Here is a 13116-nt window from a genome sequence, read left to right as displayed (position 1 = left end):
AGAGGATAGCAGAAGATGGTTCACAAAGGGGCTGTGTTAAAAGGACAATTGGGGGCAAACTTGCCTTTTTTAAAGACTGGGGCATTTCTGTAACACTCACATGCCCTAGGGTGCCTAAATAAGGCAGTGTGGGTGGCCCAGGAGGCAGTTTCATGCTCTTCACCTTCCTCTTCCATGAGAACACATAGAGCACTAGGCTGACACAGACTGCCAGGAGAAGCGTTCCTGTTATTCCCAGCTCCATTCTCTCTCTCTCTCTCTCTAGAGTCTAGATAGACTGGTTGAATACAGGAAGTAGGTATACAGCAGCACTTGCTGTGATGTAAACATATACTCCCTCAGCAGTCAGGGCGTGTTACATAACTCCCAACTTTTTCAGATGAGAAAGAGGGACACTTAAGCCGCACCCCTGCCACACCCCTGATCACGCTCCGCCACATCCCTAGTCACGCATGCCATAAAGATTTCATAAGAAAAATATATTTTATAATTCAAACCACACTGGTCCTTTCTATCCTGGTTCATTTTCCTTCATATTAACATTTTAAAATTAGTAATAGATTAATTTAAAGGATAGAAATAAAGTTTAGAGTCAAACAGATTTTTCAGTAGAGAAATCTATATATTTGCATAGAAAGAGGGACAAAGTCCTGAAAGAGGCACAAATGAGGAGGAAAGAGGGACAAGGCTCCCAAAAAGAGGGAGCTATGCGTGTTATCCTACAGTCTGTTATTGGAGAGCGCTCGAGTCCCAAGTACAACATCTTTACTGCTTATATATGCGATTGTATTATATAACATACGCAATCAGACTCAGACAATTGGCCTTGATTCATAAAAGTGAGTGCGGTAGTTCAGAGAAGGGCGGGTAATTACCGCTAGCAGTAAATGAGGGTTTTTGCAGTGAATTCATTAAAAAAATTCAGAGTGCGAGGTGATTGCGATAGCAGTCGGTAAGTGTGCGGTGTGGTGCGTAAAGCTGGCGGTATAATTTGCTGAGTGCGGTAGTTTGCCGTTGACTTCCTAATGACAAGGTGCATGCTGGGTCAAAGTGGGCAGTTTTAGACACACGTGACTTATTTTTTATAATAAATATATATATATATACAAATATAGATATATATATATATATATATATATATATACATATACATATATATATATATATATATATATATATATATATACATATACATATACATATATATATATATCTATATATATATATATATATCTATATATATATATATATATATATATATATATATATATATATATATATATATATATATATATATATATATATATATACAGTGGGTTGCAAAAGTATTCAGCCCCCTTGAGGTTTTCCACATATTGTCACATTACTGCCACAAACATGCATCAATTTTATTGGAATTCCACGTGAAAGACCAATACAAAGTGGTGTACATGGAGAAGTGGATCGAAAATCATACATCATTCCAAACATTTTTTACAGATCAATAACTGCAAAGTGGGGTGTGCCTAATTATTCGGCCCCCTGAGTCAATACTTTGTAGAACCACCTTTAGCTGCAATTACAGCTGCCAGTCTTTTAGGGTATGTCTCTACCAGCTTTGCACATCTAGAGACTGAAATCCTTGCCCATTCTTCTTTGCACAACAGCTCCAGCTCAGTCAGATTAGATGGACAGCGTTTGTGAACAGCAGTTTTCAGATCTTGCCACAGATTCTCGAATGGATTTAGATCTGGACTTTGACTGGGCTATTCTAACACATAGATATGTTTTGTTTTAAACCATTCCATTGTTGCCCTGGCTTTATGTTTAGGGTCATTGTCCTGCTGGAAGGTGAACCTCCGCCCCAGTCTCAAGTCTTTTGCAGTCTCCAAGAGGTTTTCTTCCAAGTTTGCCCTGTATTTGGCTCTATCAATCTTCCCATCAACTCTGACCAGCTTCCCTGTCCCTGCTGAAGTGATGCACCCCCTGAGCATGATGCTGCCACCACCATACTTGACAGTGGGGATGGTGTGTTCAGAGTGATGTGCAGTGTTAGTTTACCGCCACACATAGCGTTTTGCATTTTGGCCAAAAAGTTCCATTTTGGTCTCATCTGACCAGATCACCTTCTTCCACACATGGTTGCTGTGTCCCCCACATGGCTTGTGGCAAACTGCAAACGGGACTTCTTATGCTTTCTGTTAACAATGCCTTTCTTCTTGCCTCTCTTCCATAAAGGCCAACTTTTTACAGTGCATGACTAATAGTTGTCCTATGGACAGAGTCTCCCACCTGAGCTGTAGATCTCTGTAGCTCGTCCAGAGTCACCATGGGCCTCTTGACTGCATTTCTGATCAGCGCTCTCCTTGTTCGGCCTGTGAGTTTAGGTGGACGGTCTTGTCTTGGTAGGTTTACAGTTGTGCCATACTCCTTCCATTTCTGAATGATCGCTTGAACAGTGCTCCGTGGGATGTTCAAGGCTTTGGAAATCTTTTTGTAGCCTAAGCCTGCTTTAAATTTCTCAATAACTTGATCCCTGACCTGTCTTGGACCTGTCTTGTGTGTTCTTTGGACTTCACGGTTTTGTTGCTCCCAATATTCTCTTAGACAACCTCTGAGGCCCTCACAGAGCAGCTGTATTTGTACTGACATTAGATTACACACATGTGCACTCTATTTAGTCATTAGCACTCATCAGGCAATGTCCATAGGCAACTGACTGCACTCAGATCAAAGGGGGCCGAATAATTATGCACACACCACTTTGTAGTTATTTATTTGTAAAAAATGTTTGGAATCATGTATGATTTTCGTTCCACTTCTCACATGTACACCACTTTGTGTTGGTCTTATATGTGGAATTCCAATAAAATTGATTCATGTTTGTGGCAGTAATGTGACAAAATGTGGAAAACTTCAAGGGGGGCCGAATACTTTTGCAACCCACTATATATATATATATATATATATATATATATATATATATATATATATATATATATATATATATATATATATATATATAAAATTATTAATAAATTATCTAACTCTGTACGATTTCTAAAAGCCTGGGTGATATTACAACCACCCTTCCTCCTCTGTATCCTTACACATTCCATAACATTAAGTTGAAAGGGCTCCATTTGTTGCCTAAAATGCTACTGTGCAGAGCAAACTCGCCGGGTCTTTGTTGGCGATAACAACATGTTATTTATCGCTTCCTTACTCCCCCTTTTTTTTCATGAATACACTTCATTCAGTTTAACGACACAAACAACGTTACTATTACATGCGGTAAAACATGCGTTCAATTTTATGAATCCACTATCAACAACATATCATGCAGTAATTTACCGCTTGGGTGATAACGCATGTGTGGTAATGCTTTATGAATCGAGGCCAAAGTGGGAGGAAACAGGAGGCTATAGAATAAAGGCAGACCTCAAGAAATGTATTCCATTTAAGAAGAGAAGAGTATTCCTTTTATGCCATAAGCAGTAGATGCACACATCCTCCAGTTCAGGTATATTATTTATAAGCATTTAATAGAATATTGCTTTGGATTATGCATAAAAAGATCAGTAAGGAAAAAACATTGGTCTTGATTTGTTTAGCTGCGCTGCTATAGCAGTGCGAGCTCCATGACAGCAGCGCAACTTAAATCCAGGGTTATGCTTACATAGCAACGAGTGCTCCTTTAAATGCCGGGTGCTGATGTGAAGTATTGTGCCTGTGATACTTCACTAGCGCAGCTACTACTATGTTAATTAACTACATAGTACTTGAGTCACAAAAGAGTTAAAAACAACCTGGGAGCGATATGCATGATACGTGCGGTCGTGCAGCGTAATGTGCCTACCTTAGTTACATGCGTTGCTTACATAGAACACACGTTCCTTTAAATGCCGGTTGCTGCTGTGAAGTTACCTTGGGGGTTGAGTCACTAAACTGTATTAGTGCGTAGCGCGTGAGTGCTACACACTTTACACGTGCGCTATTCACTTTACATGTGTTAAATATGTTCATTTTTTACGTGTGCAAATACTGGCGTATGGTCGTTAGCGCGCGGCATTTACTTTACGGACGTAAGTGTGTGCGCATAACTTTTTACGCCCATACTTGTGTTAGTTGGCATTCACTAATATATTTCAGGTGTTCTTGGCCTATGTAAGCGTTGCACCGCAGCAGCAGCAGCAGCAGCAGAACAGCTTGAGACTGGTCAAGTAAGTGTGTGTATTTGTATATTTCCTTGCTGTTTGTGTGGTAATTAAATGGTGTTGGGGTGTTGAAATAGTTATTAATTTATTTTTAATTTTCAGTTGCAGTAACTGCAATTCAATGCAGCTACGCCATATTACCACGCGCTAAGTAACGTACGCACACAATGGCGTAGCTAAGAAGCCATGGGCCCTGGTGCAAGTTTAGCTTTGGGGGCCCCCAAGCATGCTATAGATAACAATTGATACAACACACCAAAACCAATGAAGAACAACCACAGCGTCAGAAGTGCAAGAAAAGGATGGGAAACTGTGTGTTAATGGCCCATACACTCCGCCGATTAGCGGCTGATCGATCGATTGCAAATCAATTTCCCGATCGATTGATTTGCGGCCGATTTCGATCGATTTTAATCGATCTGACATGCTGGAAAATCTAGATCGATCTGAAGAGATGGCTTATCAGTTTGCATTGGACCTAATGTAAAAAACCAAAAAAATGCCATCAGATCGATTTTCAATAGATTTCATACTGTTCCTAGTAAAAATTGTTCCTAAACACATCAGATAGATCAGAAAATCTATCTGATGATCTATCTGCTGCTAATCTAACGAGTGTATGGCCACCTTTAATAATCACTACTAATCAAATCAACTATAGAAGTGAATATTATCAGCACAGGACCAATAAAAAGCTGATACTGTGTTTGAGGAATGGGCCCCTTGGGGCCCCTCTAGCCCAAGGGCCCCGATGCGGTCGCTACCTCTGCACCCCCTATTGCTATGCCACTGTACCCATGGTATAGCGTAATGCTCCTATTGCGCACGCCTTGCGTTATTTTTTTACGGACGTAACTTTTCTGTGCGCGCAAGGCGTAACGCAATACGCAGGTGGAAAAGTTACGTCCGTTAAAAAAAACGCAATTTAGTGAATCAACCCCCTATGCTATTTACATAGTAACTATGTTAATTAACATAGTAGCTGCCGCGCTAGTGATGTATCGCAGTCGCCGCTGCCGGCATTTAAAGGAGCGCGCGTTGCTTGGGCAGCTATAGCAACGCAGCTTCATGAATCAAGGCCATTGTAACCTTTACAAAATAAAACATAAACTGCTGCACTATTCATACTGTACATTCTTATCTCCTTCTCATTGACAACAGCTGGCTGCTCATTCTCAATCAGTATTCAGGCCTCTTGCACACTACATGCGATTTCGATTTTTTTATACAATCTGATTTTTGATTCTGGTTAAGAAACATAGCAGCATGCAGTACTTTTTTTAATAGGATCGTATAAAAAATTGGAATCGCATGTAGTGTGCAAGAGGCCTCAAACAGATTTGTACATTAAGCCTTAAAGGACAGCTGAAGTGAAAAGGGGTATGGAGGCTGCCATATTTATTTCCTTTTAAATAATACCAGTTGCCTGGCAGCCCTGCTGATCTATTTGTCTGCAGGAGTGTCTGAATCCCACCAGGAAAGAGCATGCAGCTAATCTTGTCAGATCTGACAAGAATGCTAGAAATACCTGATCTACATGCTTGTTCAGGGTCTATGGCTATAAGTATTAGAGGCAGAGGATCAGCAGGATAGCCAGGCAACTGGTATTGCTTAAATGAATATTAATCTGGCAGCCTCCATATCCCTCCCGCTTCAGTTGTCTTTCAAAGAGAACCCAAGGCGATTCTAACGCAAAAAAATGAGATACTTGCCTAAGAAGAGGAAAACCTCTCGATCCTCCAGAGCCTTCCCATGTCCTCCTTACCCAGACTACCATCGCTGACCAGGATAATCTAGAAGTTTATGTCCCACTCCTATTAACCTCCTTAGCGGTAACCCCGTGTGTGTGACACGGGGTAAGCCGCCGGAGGGTGCCGCTCAGGCCCTGTTGGGCCGATTTAAATAATTTTTTTTTTGCTGGACGCAGCTAGCACTTTGCTAGCTGCGCCAGCACCCCGATCGCCGCTCGCCCGATCGCCGCTATCCGGTGCGGTGCGCGGCCCCACCCCCCCAGACCCCGTGCGCTGCCTGGCCAATAAGTGCCAGGCAGCGCCGAGGGGTGGATCGGGTCTCCCAATGACGTCCTGACGTCGGTGACGTCATCCCGCCCCGTCGCCATGGCGACGGGGGAAGCCCTCCAGGAAATCCCGTTCTTTTAACGGGATTTCCTGATCGGAGATCGCCGAAGGCGATCGAAGAGGGTGGGGGGATGCCGCTGAGCAGCGGCTATCATGTAGCGAGCCCTGGGCTCGCTACATGATTTAAAAAAAAAAAAATTTAAAAAAAACTGCTGCGCTGCCCCCTGGCGGTATTTTTCATACCGCCAAGGGGGTTAATGCAGAGCATGGGTCGCTCATGGATGAGGGGCTCCAGCTTACTGTGCAGTCGGCATGCACAGCTGCGTCACATGGAACCTGGAGGGTGAGTCCTGTGTTTCCTGCCCATTGTCTGCAATTTCTGGAGGGGGAAAAGCGCTGAAAGAGGGGGCCTTAGGTGAAGGCGGGGGGCTTAGGTGAGGGAGGGGAAGTCAGGCCCCCCTCCCCGCCGCTGTGTGCCCACTGCTATTCCCTTTAGGCTACTTATATTGGGAGCACCTATGCCTGTTTATCTATACTGGGGCACCTATGCCTCGAATCCTTTACTGGGGACAACTATGCCTGGCTAGCTATACTGGGGACACCTATGCCTGGTAATCTATACTGGGGCAGCTATACCTGACTAACCTATACTGGGGGAACCTATGCCTAGCTATCTATACTGGGGGCAACTATGCCTAGCTACCACCTATACTGGGGGCACTAATGCCTGGATATCTATACTGAAGGCACCTATGCCTGGCTACCAATGCTGGGGCACCTATACCTGACTAACCTATACTGAAGGCACCTATGCCTGGCTATCTGTACTGGGGCACCTATACCTGACTAACCTTTACTGAAGGAAACTATACCTGGCTAACCTATACTGGTGGCACCTATACCTGGCTAACCTATACTGGGGGCACCTATACCTGGCTAAACTATACTGGGGGCACATATACCTGGCTATCCTATACTGGTGGCACCTATACTGGGAGCAACTATACCTGGCTAACCTCTACTGGGGGCACATATACTTGGCTATCCTATACTGTTAGCACCTATACCTGGTTAACCTCTACTGGGGGCATCTATACCTGGCTAACTAACCTATACTGGGGGCACCTACAGTGGCTTGCAAAAGTATTCGGCCCCCTTGAAGTTTTCCACATTTTGTCACATTACTGCCACAAACATAAATCAATTTTATTGGAATTCCACGTGAAAGACCAATACAAAGTGGTGTACACGTGAGAAGTGGAACGAACATCATACATGATTCCAAACATTTTTTACAAATCAATAACTGCAAAGTGGGGTGTGCGTAATTATTCGGCCCCCTTTGGTCTGAGTGCAGTCAGTTGCCCATAGACGTTGCCTGATGAGTGCTAATGACTAAATAGAGTACACCTGTGTGTAATCTAATGTCAGTACAAATACTGCTGCTCTGTGACGGCCTCAGAGGTTGTCTAAGAGAATCTTGGGAGCAACAACAACATGAAGTCCAAAGAACACACAAGACAGGTCAGGGATAAAGTTATTGAGAAATTTAAAGCAGGCTTAGGCTACAAAAAGATTTCCAAAGCCTTGAACACCACACGGAGCACTGTTCAAGCGATCATTTAGAAATGAAAGGAGTATGGCACAACTGTAAACCTACCGACAAGGCCGTCCACCTAAACTCATAGGCCGAACAAGGAGAGCACTGATCAGAAATGCAGTCAAGAGGCCCATGGTATGCAGGAGAACAGAGGCGCCAAAAGGATAAAAGGAAGCTAAATGAGCTTAAAAACCAAATTCTTGGTAAATAGAGGAGGCAGTGGTGGACTTACCTCCTCCAAGCAGACACACAACGACTGTAGTAAACACAGTCAATATATTTTATTTATGAACTCCAAATATGCAACGCGTTTCGCAGGTTTGATCCCGCTTCATCAGGCAATAACAACGATTCTACTGCCCACATATGCTATTGCTCCGTTGTTATTGCCTGATGAAGCGGGATCAAACCTGCGAAACGCGTTGCATATTTGGAGTTCATAAATAAAATATATTGACTGTGTTTACTACAGTCGTTGTGTGTCTGCTTGTAGGAGGTAATTCCACCACTGCCTCCTCTATTTACCAAGAATTTGGTTTTTAAGCTCATTTAGCTTCCTTTTATCCTTTTGGCGCCTCTGTTCTCCTGCATAATATTGAGTCCACCCTGGGTGGAGGGTTGAACCCCCTTTTTCTCATCTACAGAGAGCGACTTTTTATTCCTGAGTGGGGTCAGGAAAATCTCCCCACCTGCCTTTACAGTGGTTGCCTAATGGTAACCCTGGTTTGTGAGTATTAATATTTACTCTATCTAGTAACCATTTACCAGTACATATTACACTATTAGGGCTCTTGGTGTTCCTTGTTTTTAAGAGGCCCATGGTGACTCTTTATGAGCTGCAGAGATCTAGAGCTCAGGTGGGGGAATCTGTCCATAGGACAACTATTAGTCATGCACTGCACAAAATTGGCCTTTATGGAAGAGTGACAAGAAGAAAGCAATTATGAACAGAAAAGCATAGGAAATCCTGTTTGCAGTTTGCCACAAGCCATGTGGGGGACACAGCAAACATGTGGAAGAAGGTGATCTGGTCAGATGAAACCAAAATGGAACTTTTTGGCCAAAATGCAAAACGATATGTGTGGCGGTGAACTAACACTGCACATCACTCAGAACACACCATCCCAACTGTCAAATATGGTGGTGGCAGCATCATGCTCTGGGGGTGCTTCTCTTCAGCAGGGACAGGGAAGCTGGTCAGAGTTGATGGGAAGATGGATGGAGCCAAATACAGGGCAATCCTGGAAGAAAACCTCTTGGAGTCTGCAAAAGACTTGAGACTGGGGCAGAGGTAAACCTTCCAGCAGGACAACGACCCTAGACATAAAGCCAGGGCAACAATGGAATGGTTTAAAACAAAACATATCCATGTGTTAGAATGGCCCAGTCAAAGTCCAGATCTAAATCCATTCGAGAATCTGTGGCAAGATCTGAAAACTGCTGTTCACAAACGCGGTCCATCTAATCTGACTGAGCTGGAGCTGTTTTGCAAAGAAGAATGGACAAGGATTTCATTCTCTAGACGTGCAAAGCTGGTAGAGACATACCCTAAAAGACTGGCAGCTGTAATTGCAGCAAAAGGTGGTTCTACAAAGTATTGACTCAGGGGGCCGAATAATTACGCACATCCCACTTTGCAGTTATATATTTGTAAAAAATGTTTGGAATCATGTATGATTTTCGTTCCACTTCTCACGTGTACACCACTTTGTATTGGTCTTTCATGTGGAATTTCAATAAAATGGATTCATGTTTGTGGCAGTAATGTGACAAAAAGTGGAAAACTTCAAGGGGGCCGAATACTTTTGCAAGACACTGTATACCTGGCTACCTATACTGTAAGTATGTTTTTGTTTTGTTTTTTAATATCCTGCCGGCCCTGCCTTTCCAATTTCTCTCTCTCTTTTTGTTTTTTGTTTTTTAGGGGTGTGGAGAGGGGAGCCTCATCCAAAGTTTTGCAGTGGAAGGAAGCAGTCATTTCTAGTTGCGCCCCTACATGCAGCATACATTTCTCTATGTTTTCCTTCTGTACTGTACACACTTTAAAGTATACCTGAAAAAGTCCCTCCCCCAATGCCAAAACAAAAAAGATGGATACTCATCTCAATAGCAGGAAACCTGTGGATAGTCCAGAGGCTTCCTTCATCATCCTGCGGTCCACTGTTCAGGTGCAGGGTCACTCTAAGCATACATTAAACAAAAAGCCTGTCAAATGTGCTTTTGTGGCCACGCACACATGCATGTACAAGCATGGCCATACTGCGCCTGTGCAAGTACGGTTCATGCATTTGCCATAGCAGGAAGCCACTAGTGCAGAGAGGACAAAGCCATGCAGGCTGAGTACTATGCAGGTGAGTCCATACTCATGCATGCGCACTATGATTGCGCTCGTACATGAATATGTGTGTGGCCACGAGAACATATTCAACAAGCCCGTGTTGAATACATGCTTATTGGGACCCCAAGCTGGAACGATGACCTATCCAGAGGTTTCACTCTATTGAGATAAGCCTTTATTTGGGGGGGGGGGGGGGCTGTTTCAGGTGCACCTTAAAGTTTGAGTTAAATTCACAGTATCTGTGTATGAACCTTTAGACAGGAGTGTTATCATCTATTTAAAGGAGTCAATATCAATAAAAAAAAGAAAACGGAGTGTTTCTAAAATATACATGTTTATTTAGTGATATATTCATTTTAAATCTTACACTTCCAAAAGCAGTAACCACCAGACATGGACAGTTCAGCACTTTTGCACTGTAGATTCAAGGACGATATTTTAGCATGTCAATAATATAAAATGTTTAGTTCTCCACATGCCATAATTGTCGAAGCACACTCATATTCAAGTGAAGTTTCCATAGTAGCATTCTTAAATATACTTGGAGTGTGCCTTGCTTGATGCCTTAATGTGATAGGCTGGATGCCCTACTGAACTGTATGTACAACTTACCGGAATACTATTGTCCATTAGTGAACTACAGAGGGCTACACTATTGGGGTAGCTCATCACCAATAAGCACAGAGCAGGGCAGTTTCTATGCTAAACTGCTCCCAGGGCGAATGGGGGTAAAAATGCACCCCCCTCCAGCCCATAGGCTCAAGGACTCTATTTGCGATGTGGTATTAGGCAGCCCCCAACATGAGTTAGCCAGGGGCACCCAGCATTAGTTAGCCAGATGCAAATGTATCCTTACCCCCCTCCATATAGGTAGCCAGATGTTCCCTCAGTATAAATATCCACATGAAGCACCCTTCCTTTCCCCACCAGATGCTCCCCCATTATAGGTAGCCAGATGCTCCCTTTGAATAGGTAGGTCCATGTAGCCCCCCTTTCTTCCCCTACAGCTGTGCCCAAAGGTATAGCTGGCCAGATGATCTCCAGTGTCTAGTGGCATTAGGAGCAGGGTGCAACTCTTACCACCTCCTCCTCAGGGCCTCCTTCTATGCCCCTACCCTCTAACAATATGCAGAGTGTTGGCACAGTGGGCATTACACTGGACCCACACCTCTTCTGTACTCCATGCGATAGAGGCCCATGTCCCATCTGTCTTCTCTAGCTGCAGCTTTGCTCATTCTCTGGAATCAGGGAGGCCAAGAGCTGTAAGGGGGCCCCAACTACTACTTCACTTCATCTAATAAAGGGGTGTATTAGATTAAAGGGGTCTTCAGATCATGTGTTTTTGTAACTACACTTGTTATGGGTGTGAAGATTATGATGTCTACACTTGTTGTATGATCATTGCAAGATGGGCCCCCTGTCTATGAGGGTCACCAGGGGTAGGCAAGGGAAAGGGTGTGAACATTGCAGGAGCCCCACCAAAGTTTAGCTGTGGGCCCCATAAGAAGATAGGGGGCGTGGACATCTATTCCACGGAGCCTGAAAGACTGTCCACTGTAACCTCCGCCTGCTGCGCCAAAGCTCTTCATTGATGAGAGAAGGAGCTTAGAAGGGGGCCTGAGAAGAGGGAGGGAGGAGCCCCCCTCACAGCACAGAACTGTGCCCACCTCTTCCTGAGGTTTCTTTCCCCTCCTACACTGCGTCCCAGGTAGACATCTACCTAGTAGAGATGGCCTGCGAACATCTGTGGTTCGCGTTCGAGGTGAACCGAGAACTCTTTTCCCCAAAAGTTTGGGTTCGCATTTTTGCCATAGACTTTCATGCCCGCTGACTTTAGCGGTTAATACCAAAGTCCCCATTGCATAGTAGAAACACCAAATTTGCAGGGTATGTAGAGGGGACAGTGACTACAAGAGGAAATTTTTTTTTTCAAAAAGACCTTATAGTTTTTAAAATTCTCCTTCTGACCGTGGGAAAATTAAACGCCCGCCGACTTTAGTGGTTAATAGCCAAGCCCCCTTAAAAGCTAAAAACGCCAAAATTGCTGGGAATGTTAAGAAGAACAATGGGAACTAGAGGACATTTTTTCAAAAAGACCTTATACTTTTTGAGAAAATCGATTTTAAAGTTTCAAAGAAAAAAGAGCCGATTCATTTGATTCATTAAAAAGAGCAGATTCATTAAAAATAACTGGCTCATTCATGAACCAGTTAGTATAGCTTAGAATGCTTCCTGTGCAAGACGTATAGCTGTCGGCTCCCGCTGTCTCTCCCCACCTGCCTTCACCTGTCACCCCTACCTAGGCTGGCACCCGGTGCACTCAACATTTCCAGCAATTTTGGTATTTTTAGCTTTTGAGGGGGCTTTGCTATTAGAAGACAAAAGACAAAGACAAATACTTATATAGCGCTTTTCTCCTGGCAGACTCAAAGCGCCAGAGCTGCAGCCACTAGGGCGCGCTCTATAGGCAGTAGCAGTGTTAGGGAATCTTGCCCAAGGTCTCCTACTGAATAGGTGCTGGCTTACTGAACAGGCAGAGCCGAGATTCGAACCCTGGTCTCCTGTGTCAGAGGGAGAGCCCTTAACCATTACACTGTCCAGCCACTAAAGTCGGCGGAGGTTAATTTTCCCACGGTCAGAAGGAGAATTTACTTTGAAACTTTAAAATCAATTTTCTCAAAAAGTATGTCTTTTTGAAAAAAATGTTTTCCTCTTGTTTCCACTGTTCTTCTTAACATTCCCAGCAATTTTGGGGGTTTTATCCTTTAAGGGGGCTTTGCTATTAACCGCTAAAGTCGGCAGGCGTTTAATTTTCCCACGATCAGAAGAAGAATTTTAAAATCGATTTTCTCAAACTATAAGATCTTTTTGAAAAAAATTTTCCCTATTGTAGTCACTGAAAAA

The sequence above is a fragment of the Hyperolius riggenbachi genome, chromosome 8, assembly GCF_040937935.1.
Source record: "Hyperolius riggenbachi isolate aHypRig1 chromosome 8, aHypRig1.pri, whole genome shotgun sequence".
Classification (NCBI taxonomy): Eukaryota; Metazoa; Chordata; class Amphibia; order Anura; family Hyperoliidae; genus Hyperolius; species Hyperolius riggenbachi.
Note: the sequence above shows the minus strand (reverse complement) of the source record.